The following is a 15,618-nucleotide window of genomic DNA, read 5'->3' on the forward strand; positions in this document are numbered from 1 at the left end:
AGTATTTGCCCCTTGATCTTCTTCGATAAGCTTTTAAAATAGTCCACTGTAGAATTAGCATGGTTTGTTTTCCTTAGTGCTTTGGTGTCCTTCTGATTATATGTTTTTTACTACTATCTGACATATTTTTGCTGAAAATAAATTTGATTTCTTATCATTCTTCCTAATTGCAGCTATGGTGAGAGCTTTATCCCTATACTCTTTGTAACATGATTTTAACTGGAAAACTACTGCTATGTTTTCTCATAATCTTCCTTTTGTATATGAAACTAGGCAGAATTCCTTCAACCTTGCCTCTCAGGACATGTTTTCTAACCCTGTAATGATTCTTGCTGCTTTCTTCTGGGCACTCTTTAGTTTCCATATATCCTTCTAGATCAGCAAATTCCAAAATTATATGCCAGCAGAAGCCTTAACAGATGAAAAGAATGCAAGGATTATTTCCAGTGTCTTCCCATGTACTTTTTGGCAATATCATAATCTGCCATAATCCCTAGAGCCTTTTCTACAGAAATTTTACTTTGGCAGTAAGATTCCCACTGTGACATTTATGCAGTTCATTATTTCAGCCCAGTGTGGCACTTGACATTTATTCTAATTGAATAGTGTCCTTTTTATCCCAGACTATATCTCCAATTTGTAAAGTTCACTTTGAATCTAATCCTGTTCTCCAATGTGCTTGAAGTCCTTTCCTGATTGGTTTTATCTGCAATGTAATAAGCATATTAATTTGTGCAGTCTATTTCCTCAAAGCACTTTGATCTGTTTCCAGTGAAATTTACTTACTCATCTTGACCATCTCTCCAGTTTTTAAAAATCTTTTTGAATTCTGATTCTTCTTCCAAAATGCTTGCTATCCCTCCTAATTAAAATTGTTTCTACACATTTAATAAGTTCATTTTCTATTCAGTCTCCTACATCATTCAACAAAAACCTGTTGGGTTTTTTTGTTGGGTTTTTTTTTGACTTAACAAGAAGATTTTGTAAAAAACATACCTGTTTTGAAACCATTCTTGTTAGGTGGACAAAGCCGATTCTGGGAATTGTTTTTCCATTCTTTCCCAGAGGACATTATTTCCTTTTACCACTTGCAGAGCCCCATTTGCAGACACCAGTATTCTTTTCTCAGCATCATCTGTGTACCTGTACCATAGCATCTCTCCATGATTATAAAGCAGTTCTGTGGCATTGGCAACCCCTGTATTAAACTAATGAATCACCTTTTGTCTTGTAATATAATCCAATATTCAAAAAACAGTTCCATGCTCTATAATATAAAAATAAATGCATTAAATCTGGACAAAATATCTAAAAATACATTAACGACAGTTATTTGATATCTTTTTTATATGCTTATGAGGGATTTCATCTCTCCCTCTGAGACTTCCTCATTCCTCATGTCATGAGGAGGAATTAGGTCACACTACATTTGAAGTTTTTGAACTATTATACCTTTTTAAAGACACTTGGGAATTGTCCCACATCAGATGTTTCAGGAGGAGGTAGTAAAGTAAAAGAAATTACTGTACAGCACATCAGCAATTCTATAATTAATAGACAGAAAGTAGCTTAGCTCTGAACAAAAGAGAGGGGAGTTTCTTCACATTTACCACAGAGTAAGAAAAATGGGTAGACGCTGCAGATCACTTGACAGTGCTTAAATATCTCACAATAATTCATGTTTGCCGTTAGCTTACATCAACCAAGGTCAAACTTACCTGTGAACTATGTTCTAGCATGTTCTACAATCCAATCAAAGTTCTGTAAATAGTGATTAACGTTTTAGACTCCAATCCTTTAATCCCATTTCAGACATTATCTCTTGAATCAAGTTCTTTAATTTCCTTTCCCCTCAAATACTTTTTAGGTATGTTTCTGAAGTCATGTAGCTTCACAAAAAGTGACATGAGGATATTAGTATCATTTTAGAATTTTGTGCAGAAAAACAAAATTCAATTAGGTTTTAGGAAGCCAGAAACTCACAGGAAATACAGGAACAGTATTTTTTATTGTCATATAGGGAAATCATCGTAGGAATTGAACAGTTTAAACCATAAGATAATGTGAAATAAAGAAGTTAGATTGCCAGAGTACTAGGGATCAGATGTGGAAAGGGAAATGATTAGTAAAATATGAAATAAAAATTATGATAGCTGGGCTTTTCATGGTAAAGCACTAGACAATTTGAGATGGCAAATAAGATGTAAAAACTTTTCCTGTTATCTTAATATAAAGTTTTCACTGCCTCCTTAGTGGACCATAGGCTATTCTCCCCATGAACCAGTAAAAAGTTACCTGGTTTATTGAATCTTCTATGAAGTCTCCCAATAATGATACTTCCATGATGTAGGCTTTATTGTGCCTTATGGAAATCATCTGATTCTTGTGGCTTGAAGTTCTCATCAAAATACAAGTTTCTGGTTACCTTAAAATTATTAAATCAGCAGTCCAAGGTGCTTCAGTAAACAGCCTAACTCACATGATTTTAAAAAGGTGTTCTTTCTCAAAGTAGATAACTCAAAAACCTTCAAGAGGTAACATCAGAGCAGTGTTATCAGTCTGCCAGTATCTTTTCTCAGCTTTTGCTTTCATGCTGAAATTTATGGTAGGACATAAGGCTCCAAGTCCAGGTGTTTCTCCCTTCCTTCTTCCTGTCCCAACAGACTTTAAGCTTCCCAAACCTATTTTTTTCCTCTTCTCTCCAAGCTTATATATGTATAGGGTTTCTCTGATGTATTAAGATGTGCTGAGAGCTTTACTCCTGGTTTTCCTGATTGGAGGGATTGATTAATTCAAATTGGCAACTTGATTTTGAATACTGACATTATGAAATTAATGTTCAAACATATTCTTAATATTCCTACCACTTAAATCTTTCTTCATAAATTTAACAAATTTCACTTCACTGTTCCACTTCAAAGAAAAAAATTTGTTAGCCATAGAATGTGCACAACTGTGCCTTGTCAAAAGGACAAGAAGTTTGGCTGTAATGAGGGGAAAAAAAAAAAGTAAGTCCTTCCAGTATTTCACTGACTTTTAAAGGTAATCTGAAAACTTACTGTTTTGACACTATGGAAGTGATCATAACCTGACCAAATCAGTTTTGTCTCTCAAAATTTAGATCATTTGAACCTTATTTTACATTTTTTATCTTTACTGCAGAGGTTTTGCAGTGAATCCTCACTGAGCCAGCAAAGTCCATTTCTGAATGAACAGACTCATATTTGTCTGTTAAATTTTGGTATACATCATTTTGTGTTTTAATACTGTGCATGAAGTTTGAAGTTTCGATTTGCTTATAAGCAAATCCATGCCTATTTAAAAAAATAGGTTTTGTTGCACTTATTTATTTTTATCTTATGATTTATTTAAAATAAAATTGACAGAGCTATTTATAACTCCCACAAGCCAATTCTGAGAAGCTTTCTAAGCAATTCAATTTTGTTTCAAAGTTTAACAGACAATGCTCTGTGTTTTCCATCCCATTCTCTAACATACGCTTGCTTTCAAGAGTAGAGATAGATTTATGATTGATTAAAATAGGGCACAGTGAAAGAAAAGGTTGGTAGGTATTCAATACACAGAATGTGTATGATGATTGGTATTTGTGAACTACTCATTAACTGTCAGTGTAGACTGTGTGAGGATGGGTTAATGATCACAATGCAAATCAGGACAAGTATCATCAAAAGAATTGCAGTGTATTGGAATATTTGACATTTTGCTATTAGACAGGCCACACATGATTTATTTTAAATGAGAAAATTTTATGTTTGGCTTGAAAGATATTACCACTATCAATAGTACATAATAGCAAAATAAATAATTTCCCCATATGGCCATTAAAATAAAAAAACAGATTTCCTTTAACAAAAGTCTATTTTAAATGGTAAATATATTTTTATATTGACTTTTTTATTAGGTTTTATACAAAAGAAAGTATTTATTAACATTTTTATTGACTCAATTAATTTGAATCTTGGAACAAATTGCCTTCCTGATGCATGGATGAACTTAACACTTCCAGACATAAGTTAACACCTATTTTCATTTCAATTGAAGTATTGATTTGTGTAGAAGATGCAGCATTATCCTTACTATGACAAAGTCAAGAGAATAACTATTATAGGGCATTATCAGTTTTTCCTTAAAATTATTCTGCTTTGCTAGAGAAAGATTCTGGAAGCCACTGTGCCAGAAATTAAATGCTTATGTCAGCACTATATTTATTTACGATTTTCAAATTATATCAGTTCCTTAGACACCATTGAAAATTCACTTCCAGCTGTTAAAATAAGACTTTTTATGTTCTTCGTTCCAAGATAGGAGAATAAAATCTGGAGCTGTGTGACCTTAAAATTATTTATCCAAGATTTTCAGATTTAGAAACATGAAAAATTATAATTTAGTCTTTCCAAATTTTCCATCACTGAATTCTCTTATTGATTTTACTTTCAGATGTTGCTGATAAGCCGGTGGGAAAAGGTTTACTTATTTTAGCATATTTTGATAATTATTTCTGACTGTAAGCCATGATTCACATTAAGATTTTAATTGGATTTTACATGAGGGAAACAGCTTTATTGAAATATTCTTCACACAGATGAATTGCATGAGTAAACCATTTTAAAGTTGCTGAGTGATGGATTTCCACTGAGTTTAGTGAAAACTAGGCACATCTGTCATCATCAGTATATAAAAATCTAATCTTAGGATAGGAAATTAATTATATGGGGAAAACTATGACTCAAACATTCAGTTTATTAATAGAGCATATGTGCATGTATCTTATGTTCTTTATTCTTTGAGAACTTTTAGTGCTTATAAGTACTATTTTTATTTTAATAAAAGAATTTCCTTAAAAAGAGTTTCCTTAAAAGCACCATTTTAAAATGAGACTTTTAAATTTATAGTGAAAGCAAGAACTTGCATACAAAAGGAAATGAATGAAGCATAAGCTAAGGTATACGCATATTCCTCACAAGCTATTCTGAACTGAACTCATCATTTCATCTTTGCATTGTGTGAATTAATAGAATTTCAAATAAGTTTTCAAATTATAGTAAGCGGTACTGTACCTGCCAACGTTAGGGCAGATGGCATCTACAGCATTATCAAATCATCTCACTCTGTGTTGCCCCAGGCCCTTATTCCTGTAAACACGTTGCTTCCTTCTCGAACTCCAGTCTGGAGCAAACCAGACACTTCCCTTAAGAAAATCTGGATGTGGGGCAGAATATAGTATAGAGGTACATAGTAGGTTCTCACCACACCAACAGTGCAGAAATGAACTGTGTCAGTTTTGTTCTCTCCATCTGATACTGCCTTCCCAATGCTATGTCAGGAGATCTTACATATACTCCCTTATTTGTGTTCTGTACCCCACCCTGCTATCCACATACTACATCTTCAGTGGTAAAAAGACACATGTGGCAAGCTGCAAAGCAGCTTTTCTACTACTACTTTTTTCTAACTGAAAATAATGCTGGAGCAAAGAAAAGCCACATGGTGGACATCTGTAAGAGTAAGCAAAATAGGACCAAGGCACAAGCCCAAGCATTTACTAAATTTTGTACTCATGCTGCTAAATTGTCATTTCAATTCCTAGCTCTCTCCCAGATGGAGCATGGTTCAAACTGTTATCTCACAGCTTAGATATAGACCCCTATTTAGGGAGTCAGAGTATTTATGTAGATGGATACCAACTGCACGTGCTAATTGGCCTCAGCGACAGACAGTGGTCTGTGCCTGTTTTATTTAGTGATACAGAGCTAGCCATGCATTTTGAATGAAATCAGAGTCTTGGTCTTAATTTGTAAGGATCTTGCTCTCCCTCAGGACTCAGATGTTTACTGTACAGGGAGAAGAGGCAAAAGGGTGGTTATTTTCTGTTTGAGGGAAGCAGTGTTCCAAGGGTTTGGGATGAACCACAGATGCTTCTGCCATGAGGACATGGGGCACAAGCATTTGAGGGCTGCGGGAAAAAGATCAGTGTTTTTTGCCATATAAAGGCTCTTATTTACTAAGTAAAACTATGCTTGTACTTGCTGTAAAGTAACTATAAGCTGTAAATTTCATAAATGTATTGGTATAACTGCATCGAAGCAGACAAGGAAGAAGTAGAAAGAACTCCCTGTCCTTTATACAACTTTGAAATCTCACTGCAGAACTTTGTCCATCCTAAACAGGAAAAAGACCTAAGGATGCATAGTATATAGAAAGTGTATGTTTATGCATGCATATTTGGCAATATTTATTATTTTATTTTTATAGTTACAAAATCTGGCATCTGCATTCACAGTGAACTCAGAACTTACTGACTGGTGCAGATTCTTGCTAGCAGCAGCACAGCCATCTGTGACACAACTTCTCAAAACTCTACATAGCTTCAAGTCTTGATGTAGCTGGATCAGGCTTTGTTACACAGGAATATAATACACAGTTTATAATACTTTTCTCTTTTGAATAATATTTTTTTGTCAAACTCTCTGAATTGAATGATGTATTGTTGGGTTTATTCACATTCAGAAATTCAGTCTGAATTTTAAATATTCTGCTTTTTGAGGGTGCTTTCTAGTGAAAATTGTCTTCAGGAAATTGAAAGCCTAATATCTATCTTAGCCATAGTTACACAAATCAGGCTAATTAAGCTTACTTTTCACTTTCATTTCCTACTTTCCCCATAACTTAATTTCAAGTGAAAATCCTTCTGGTTCTAAAGAAACTATTCTGTGAGCACTTTGACTACCATTAACTTGTGTGGCACTGTATCTATAAGACAAAAAATTTGCCCCAAACAGAAATAAGTATTTCAGTTTGGGCTCACCAGCTCTACTTTAATTAAATATTTCTAGAATTTTTCCAATAAGGAATTTTTGCAAATGAAGATTGTTTTTCAGACCTTGACTACATGGAAAATTATAAAATTATTTGATCCATTCTTTTCTTTAAAGACAGCTTCTATTTAAACTGTCGCATAGTTCAGCAAGGTTTTTCAGGAAATAAGTTTCATGAAAGAATATTAAGAACACATTTTTCTTCTTTTAGCAAAGTTCTAATTCTGCTCATTAAATTTTCACTTGCTTTTATTTTGCATTATTAATCATACTTAGGATGACTGCTGGTTCACTCTTTTAATGTGTACTAGCCATATATATATGTACATGTGTACATGTATAAACAAAAGTTCTACAGTTCCGTCAGTTTGTATTTGGTGATACTAAAATAGTTTTCAAACTGTTTTAAATAAATTTCATAGAACCGTTATTGCAGTTGGTTTGCAAATCACCTAGTTTTCTTCAAAAATTAAATAGAGGCTGCGTTATTCCAGAAGCTTGTCAATTTCAGAACTACTTTGATTAATTTAAAACTTCCAGCAGTGCCTGCTGACCCCTACCCCACCCCACGCTTGCAAAGAAACAAATTCTGCAAAGCCAGAACACCCACAAAATGTGCAGGTTTATCTGCATCTATTTGTCTATTGATGTGGTAATTTTTACTGAAATGTGAGAGCTTAAAAATAAACTAACAGTTACAAGACATGCAGAGTGGGAATGTACATTTTTAACACAAGATGCTAGTTAAAAAATAGTATTAAATGAACAATTCATTTACTCACTTCAGGACTGGAATTGGCTCACATTCAGTCAATGAGAGTAAATATGCAATGGTGTACACTCATTTGTTTATAGACCTGCCCCCTGTTGGTTCTTCCAAACTTCCATGAGAGTGATGACCCTGAACCTACAGCCTCATGCAATTGCTTAAAGACTAAAAAGGACTAAAAAGTTCATAAACACACAGGTAACTCCACAGCTGAAGCTCCTTTTTCAGACGAGAGCTATATAGATAGGCACGTAACTTAGGTGCTCAAGAGAATGTTATGGGAAACTCCAGAGGCTATCTGAAGCAACTCAGTTCAACACTCTGCACTGCTCTGAAGATTTCTCTCTACAACCAATTCATATTGCAAATAAAAGTTGTAATGTCTGTCACCCCCGTTTCACGTTTGAAAATATGACCAAAACTTTCTTCACTTAAAAACCTCATGAAAACCCTGTATATCTACTGTGTATAAGAGCCTACAGTTCATTTTACTGACAGTACTGTGGTTTGGAATTTATGCATACGCAGTTATGACAAGAACAGGAATGGAATTTTTCAGACTTGAGTAAAATTTAGTCCTCTAATTTTGAATTTATTGATGAGGACCATCTGAATTGTTTTTATTGCAATGTTTGTTTGTCCTGGTTTTGGCTGAGACAGTTAGTTTTCTTCCTAGTAGCTGGTATAGTGCTGTGTTTTGGATTTAGGATGAGAATAATGTTCATAACACACTGATGTTTTGGTTCTTGCTGAGCAGAGTTTACACTAGTCAAGGACTTTTCAGCTTCCCATGCTCTGCCAGGTGCACAAGAAGCTGGGAGGGGGCACAGCCAGGACAGCTGACCCAAACTGGCCAAAGGGCTATTCCATACTGTATGACGTCATGCTCAGTATATAAACTGGGGGAGTTGGCCGGGGGGCAGCAATCGCTGCTCAGGGATGGGCTGGGCATCGGTAGGTGGGTAGTGAGCAATTGCATTGTGCATCACTTGTTTTGTATATTCTTTTATCATCAGCATCATCATTCTTATTATTAATCACTTCTCAGCCTTTTGGCTAAGATCAAGTGCAGTATCTGTTCTTACCAGTTTAATATCTGATACATCCTTGATGAGAGGACTTTATATTAAATGGATTTTTGGGCTTTATTTTTTTTTTTAATTCCCCCACAATATCCTTCTCTCTAAATTGGAAGGATATGGATTTGATGGGCAGACTGTTCGGTGGATAAGGAATTGGCTGGATGGTTGCATCCAGAGGGTAGTGGTCAATGGCTCGATGTCCAGATGGAGAACAGTGATAAGTGGTATCCCTCAGGGGTCCGTACTGGGGCCAGTGCTGTTCAATATCTTCATCAATGACATTGTCAGCAGGATCGAGTGCACCCTCAGCAAGTTTGCAGATGACACCAAGCTGAGTGGTGCAGTCAACATGCCTGAGGGATGGGATGCCATCCAGAGGGACCTGGACAAGCTGGAGAAATGGGCTTGTGTGAACTTCATGAGGTTCAACAAGGACAAGTGAAAGGTCCTGCACCTGGGTCAGGGCAATCCCCCGTATCAGTACAGGCTGGGGGATGAAGGGATTGAGAGCAGCCCTGTGGACAAGGACTTGGGGGTACTGATAGACGAAAAGCTGGACATGAGCCAGCAATGTGCTCTCGCAGCTCAGAAGGCCAACCGTATCCTGGGCTGCATCAAAAGAAGCGTGGCCAGCAGGTCGAGGGAGGTGATTCTGCCGCTCTGCTCTGGTGAGACCCCACCTGGAGTACTGCATCCATCTCTGGGGTCCTCAGCACAGGAAGGACATGGACCTGTTGGAGAGGGTCCAGAGGAGGGCCACAAAAATGATCAGAGGGATGGAACACCTCTCCTATGAGGAAAGGCTGAGAGAGCTGGGGTTGTTCAGCCTGGAGAAGAGAAGGCTGCGGGGAGACCTTATTGCAGCCTTTCAGTACTTAAAGGGGGCTTATAAGAAAGATGGGGACAGACATTTTAGCAGGGCCAATAGCAGTAGGACAAGGGGTAATGGTTTTAAAATAAAAGAGGGTAGATTCAGACTAGATATAAGGAAGAAATTTTTTCACAATGAGGGTGGTGAAACACTGGAACAGGTTGCCTAGAGAGGTGGTAGATGCCCCATCCTTGGAAACATTCAAGGACAGGCTGGATGGGGGTCTGAGCAACCTGATCTAGTTGAAGATGTCCCTGCTCATTGCATGGGGGTTGGACTAGATGACCTTTAAAGGTCCCTTCCAACCCAAACTATTCTCTATTTGGTGAATGCATATTCCAAAATTTAATTTTCTAAGTTTAATTTGTTCAAAGGCTTGTCGATGCTCAGGGCCCCATTTGAAATCATTCTTCTTCCGGGTCACTTAGAGAGGGCTTACGATGAGACTGTAATATGGAATATGCATTCTCCAAAAACCCACAACGCCCAAGAAAGCTTGTGCTTCCTTTTTGCTGGTTGATGGAGACATGGCTGTGATTTTGTTGATCACATCCATTGGGATCTGACAACGTCCATCTTGCCATCTTATTCCTAAAAACTGGATCTCCTGTGAAGGTCCCTTGACCTTATTTTGTTTAAGGGCAAAGCCGGCCTCCAGAAGGATTTGGACTATTTGCTTCCCTTTCTCAAAAACTCCTGCTGCTGTGTTGCCCCACGTGATGATGTCATCAATGTATTGCAGGTGTTCCAGAGTGCCTCACCCTGTTCCAATCCAGTCTGGATCAGTCCATGGCAAATGGTGGGGCTGTGTTTCCACCCCTGGGGCAGTTGATTCCAGGTGTACTGGACACCCCTCCAAGTGAAAGCAGACCATGGCCTGCACTCTGCTGCCAAAGGGACTGAGAAAAATGCATTAGCGATATCAATGGTGGCATACCACTTGGCTGCCTTTGACTCCAGTTCGTATTGAAATTCTAGCATGTCTGGCACAGCAGCGCTCAGTGGCAGCATGACTTCGTTCAGGCCCCGATAGCCTACTGTTAGTCTCCACTCTCCATTAGACTTTTGCACTGGCCATATGGGACTATTAAAGGGTGAGTGAGTCTTGCTGATCACTCCTTGGCTCTCCAGTCGACGAATCAGCTTATGGATGGGAACCAGGTAGTCTCGGTTAGTGCAATATTGCTGCTGGTGCACTGTTGTGGTAGCAATTGGCACCTGTTGTCCTTCGACCCTCAGAAACCCCACAATAGAAGGGTCCTTTGAGAGACCGGGCAGGGTAGACAGCTGTTTAATTTCCTCCATCTCCAAGGCAGCTATGCCAAAAGCCCACCGGTACCCTTTTGGGTCCTTGAAATACCCTCGCCTGAGGTAGTCTATGCCAAGGATGCACGGAGCCTCTGGGCCAGTCACAATGGTGTGCTTCTGCCACTTATTCCTGGTTAGGCTCACTTCGGCCTCCAATACAGTCAGCTCTTGGGATCCCCCTGTCACTCCAGAAATACAGATGGGTTCTGCCCCTTCATAGCTTGATGGCATGAGGGTACACTGTGCACCAGTGTCTCCTAAAGCCTTCTACTCCTGTGGGTCTGATGTGCCAGGCCATCGAATCCACACAGTCCAGTACACCCGGTTGTCCCTTTCCTCTACCTGGCTGGAGGCAGCGCCCCTCTCGTCCTGGTCCTAGCATTCGTTACTCACTTCTTGTAAATGCGAATCAAAAGGCCCTTTATTAAGATCGGAAGCAAAATCAGCCCTTCTGCTCTGTCTAGAGAACTGCCCACTGGAAACTGGAGCAGCAATTTTCCTGGAAGAACCCCCTTGTGTGATTGTTTTTCCTTGTAACTCATGTACTCGTGCCTTCTAGGGTTGAGGTAGATTTTCCATCCCACTTCCTCATGTCCTCTCCGTGGTCATGCAGATAAAACCACAGGGTGGCCCGTGGTGTGTATCCACTATATCTTCTCTCTTGAGCAGAGGGACGCTTACTCCTAATGGCTGAGATACTGGTCTGTACAGGTGAGGAGTAGGATCTATCCTCTTTGAACCACTGGAACTCCTGGGATAATTTCTCAGCTAGCATGTCAGGCAGTTTCTCCACAGCCGAGATGCAGGCCCGTAGGGAAGAAGAGAGACTTTCTTCGTATTGTCAGAGTTGGCCAGCCATGTCATCCACCGTTGGTCCCTCTTCATCTTTCCAGGTCATTATTGCAAAGATTTTGCATACGATGATGATGCGCTCCATACATACTTCCGCCACATGGGTCGTGTGCACTGGACTTCATCTGGATCTTTGGATAACTGTTCGTTGTCCAGGTCATTATAAATCACCTCCAGCACGGCTAATTCCCTCAGGTACTGGATACCATCTCATTTATGGGTTCTGCCTCTTCCTCCTCCTGTTCTCTTGATGGCCCTGGTTCATCATCAGCCCTTGCTAAACGAGCTGATTTTCTTGTGTATTTTTTCTTCTGTATAGGGGTGACTGATATTGGCACGGGTTGGTTCTCTGGTGTAGCCGCAGCGCCTATCACGGAGTCTGGCGTAGCTGCAGTGCATGTTGCCGTGGCTGGAGTAGCTGCAGCACCTGTTGTTTTGTCGTCGCATCCAGAGACCTTCTCTTCCCCTTGAGGGTTCTGAATAGTGTTGAATAGGGCTCGGTAGGCATGGGCCAGGACCCAGCACATTGCAGTGATCTGTGTCTCTCTGGAGTTGCCAGGGTGACAACACACTTCTTCCAAATACTTTTTACTAGTTTTTCAGGATTCTGCACTTGTTCACGGGTGAAGTTCCAAAATATTGGAGAGGCCCACCGTCCTAGGTACTTGCCCATACTCTCCTACACACCCTGCCACTCATAACTATCCAGCCTTGGGGCAGATCTCTGGGTGGTATTCTTAAACTGCTTATTAACCCTAGACAAAACTGAAACAATATTCCCAAGAACTATCAATAGATATATCTTAACTATCCAAGGATGTTCAAGATACTGAAAAGTTATTGTAATGAAGGAGGAAGCATCATAGAAGAAGGCAGCGAAGGTGCCATTCTGTATTTCCTCCATAAAAAACCTCCCAGAGGAAGAGGTATAATTGCTAATTGTCTCCATGAGGTGGTACCCGAAGCACAGTAATGGCTTCACTACATAACCCAAATACCAGATGGCTGGCAACTTTTAACAGATAAAAATTCCCTAATACACTCTGGTTAATCTGTTATTATCTCAAACCTTTCAGGCCCCATGTTGGGCATCAAAAAGGACTGTTATGGTTTAACCCCAGCCAGCAACTAAGCACCACACAGGCGCTTGCTCACTCCCCCCTCCCCGGTGGGATGGGGGAGAGAATTGGAAGGGTGAAAGTCAGAAAACTTGGTGGGTAATGCGGGAAGATGGGGAAGTCCAGTTTGTACATCAAAGGGATTTGATTTTGGGTGAAAATAGCCAATGAACTGAATGGTATGATGTTAGTTGCTATATAATACTGGATGTCATCACTTCTATGGTGGCTATATGCCATATCAACACTACTACAATAAGAATCACCCAAATTAATGAAGAATGAACTTTGAGGAAACCGAGCAAAGTGCAGCGGTGATGGAACCAGAACTGGCTTCAGCATGCAACAATCCAACACCACACACCATCTCTCCTGCCCTGAAAGACTGTTATGACAGATGGAGCCCAAAGTCATGGCCTAAATGAACTCAATGGACATTTTAGTGGGATGGCCCACAGACTAAGGGAATGATATCTATATATACATATCAAAAGACAGGGAAAGTGGTGTTGATTAATTGGAATGTATTGGAAAGGGTAGGACCTGGACATGATGTCGATGGTATGGAATAAGGGGTGGATAGTGTCCTGGTTTCAGCTGGGATAGAGTTAATTTTCTTCCTAGTAGCTGGTATAGTGCTGTGTTTTGGATTTAGGATGAGAATAGTGTTGATAACACACTGATGTTTTAGTTGTTGCTAAGTAGTGCTTACACTAGTCAAGAACTTTTTAGCTTCCCATGCTCTGCCAGGTGCACAAGAAGCTGGGAGGGGGCACAGCCAGGACAGCTGACCCAGACTGGCCAAAGGGCTATTCCATACCATATGACGTCATGCTCAGTATATAAGCTGGGGGGAGTTGGCCGGGGGTCAGTGATCGTTGCTCAGGGCTGGGCTGGGCTGGGCATCAGTCAGCAGGTGGTGAGTAATTGCATTGTGCATCCCTTGTTTTGTATATTCTATTATTATCGTCATCGTCGTTGTTGTTTTTTGTTGTTATTATTATTATTTTCCTCTGCTGTCCTTATAAACTGTCTTTATCTCAACCCATGGGATTTCCTTTTTTTTTCCGATTCTCTCCCCCATCCCACCGGGGCACGGGGGGAGGCTGAGCGAGCATTGAGTGGTGCTGTTGCTGACTGGGGTTAAATTATGACATTGTATCCTTTTGGAGCAATTTATGGCAAATTTTATGAGGTCAGTACTTGTTTCATTTCTTTCTTATTCATTTCTTTCTTGAATAAATAATGATTCATGTTCTGTGGAACATGGTGCACTAGAGAATTAATGAGTCAATGCAGTACATAAAATTAAGGAAAGAACAATAGCAGAGAGTTAGTAAAATTATTATTCATCAGTTGTTATCATTGATATTATATCATCTACAGCAAGCCATCTGATATATTTCTGGTAAAGGATCTCAAAGACAACATGAAGTCTATTTTCTTGCTATTAATTTGCTCAGTTTTCCCAGCTAACTCATATGGGGAAAAAGCAGAAAACTAGCTTTACTAATTTCTTTTCCTTTCTGAAAATCTCTTGGAACTTCCTGTTTTGTCCTATTTCATTGTCTTGCTTTGTAAAGAAAACACATAATAATAATAATGTGATGTTTTATGTAATGAAGCATGTAGTAATTCACCTGAAATGTGGAAAAGGACGTTGCTAATGAAATTTATAACTTTGTTACAATATTTTGACTCTATGCCTACACTGAAAGACTATTACATCTCTCGTGAACATCTGTGATTCATGAAGATTTCCAATTATTTGAAATCTTCCATATTAGCCCATTAATCTAATAGGGAATATACTGAGATTTTTTTCAGATGTTAAGATCTTTCAATGAAAGTGGAAACAAACTTTATTCTCTGTTTAATACTGAGATTTACATGCATTCAAAATGTCATGAAACTTTATTTGTTTTATTTTACTCTCTTATCAAGAAACAATGACAAGCAACGTTCAGTGAGAATAACACGAAGATCCTTCCTCTGGGAATTTGAAGCTGTCCCCTCTATCTGCACCTGTACTAGTAAACCACACAGTGCTAAGGAACATCCCTAGGCAATGGTACTCATTTGTCCATACTGTGATATTTTTGTACAGCCTGGCGTGGTTTAACATGGGCCACTTCCAAGCAAGTGAGTTTTTCTGCAGTCAGTCTGGTCATGGCCATCCTGTTTTAGAAGGTAAGATCTGGCTGATGGGATATTTTCTGTGTGTTAGGACAAAAGCTACGGGGTAGCAAAGGATACCCTAATAGGAAGAAACCAGAACACACATAGAAACTCTGCATCATATTCTCCTTCTTGGACAGTGTAAGTTTACAACTACCAAGTTCATTTTCACCTTTTTCAAGAGCATAGAGTCACTTCTATCTTACTCCATTTTCAGTAATTCCCAAAGTATCTGTTACAAAGTACAAATAGCTACTTAATTATTCTGATGTCATTGCATATTAATAAAAAAACCAGTTTGATTAAATTCAGGAATTAATCTCAGTATTCTGACTATTGAACAATTATAGAGCATAAAGACTACTTTATTTTAAGGTGTGAAAATAAATTAATTCTTTTTTTTTATCAGGTTGGCTGATGGTTTGATGGAAATGAAGATATAAGCATAACAAAAAGTTGCACAGAACCTTTGCCTTTAGATAGGCTAGGACATCTCATAAAGGTAACTTTAAAAACATAGGTATTTTGAAGAGACCACTCACTGTTCTAACCTGAGAAGTCTCATTCTAAAGTTTCTTGGGTATCTTTTTTTTCCCATAGCTGC

At 38.9% G+C, this 15,618-nt stretch overlaps 1 non-coding gene across 1 annotated transcript; it reads left to right on the forward strand.

Annotated features, from left to right (window-relative positions):
- Positions 1 to 8,641: 8,641 nt before the first annotated feature.
- Positions 8,642 to 8,827, forward strand: LOC148055133 (U2 spliceosomal RNA). Its single transcript, XR_015705887.1, has one exon. It is a non-coding gene; the product is annotated as a U2 spliceosomal RNA (small nuclear RNA).
- Positions 8,828 to 15,618: the final 6,791 nt, after the last annotated feature.

This window comes from Nipponia nippon, unplaced genomic scaffold (assembly GCF_047370975.1).
Source record: "Nipponia nippon isolate SJK-2023a ecotype South Korea unplaced genomic scaffold, ASM4737097v1 scaffold_26, whole genome shotgun sequence".
In the NCBI taxonomy this organism is placed as follows: domain Eukaryota; kingdom Metazoa; phylum Chordata; class Aves; order Pelecaniformes; family Threskiornithidae; genus Nipponia; species Nipponia nippon.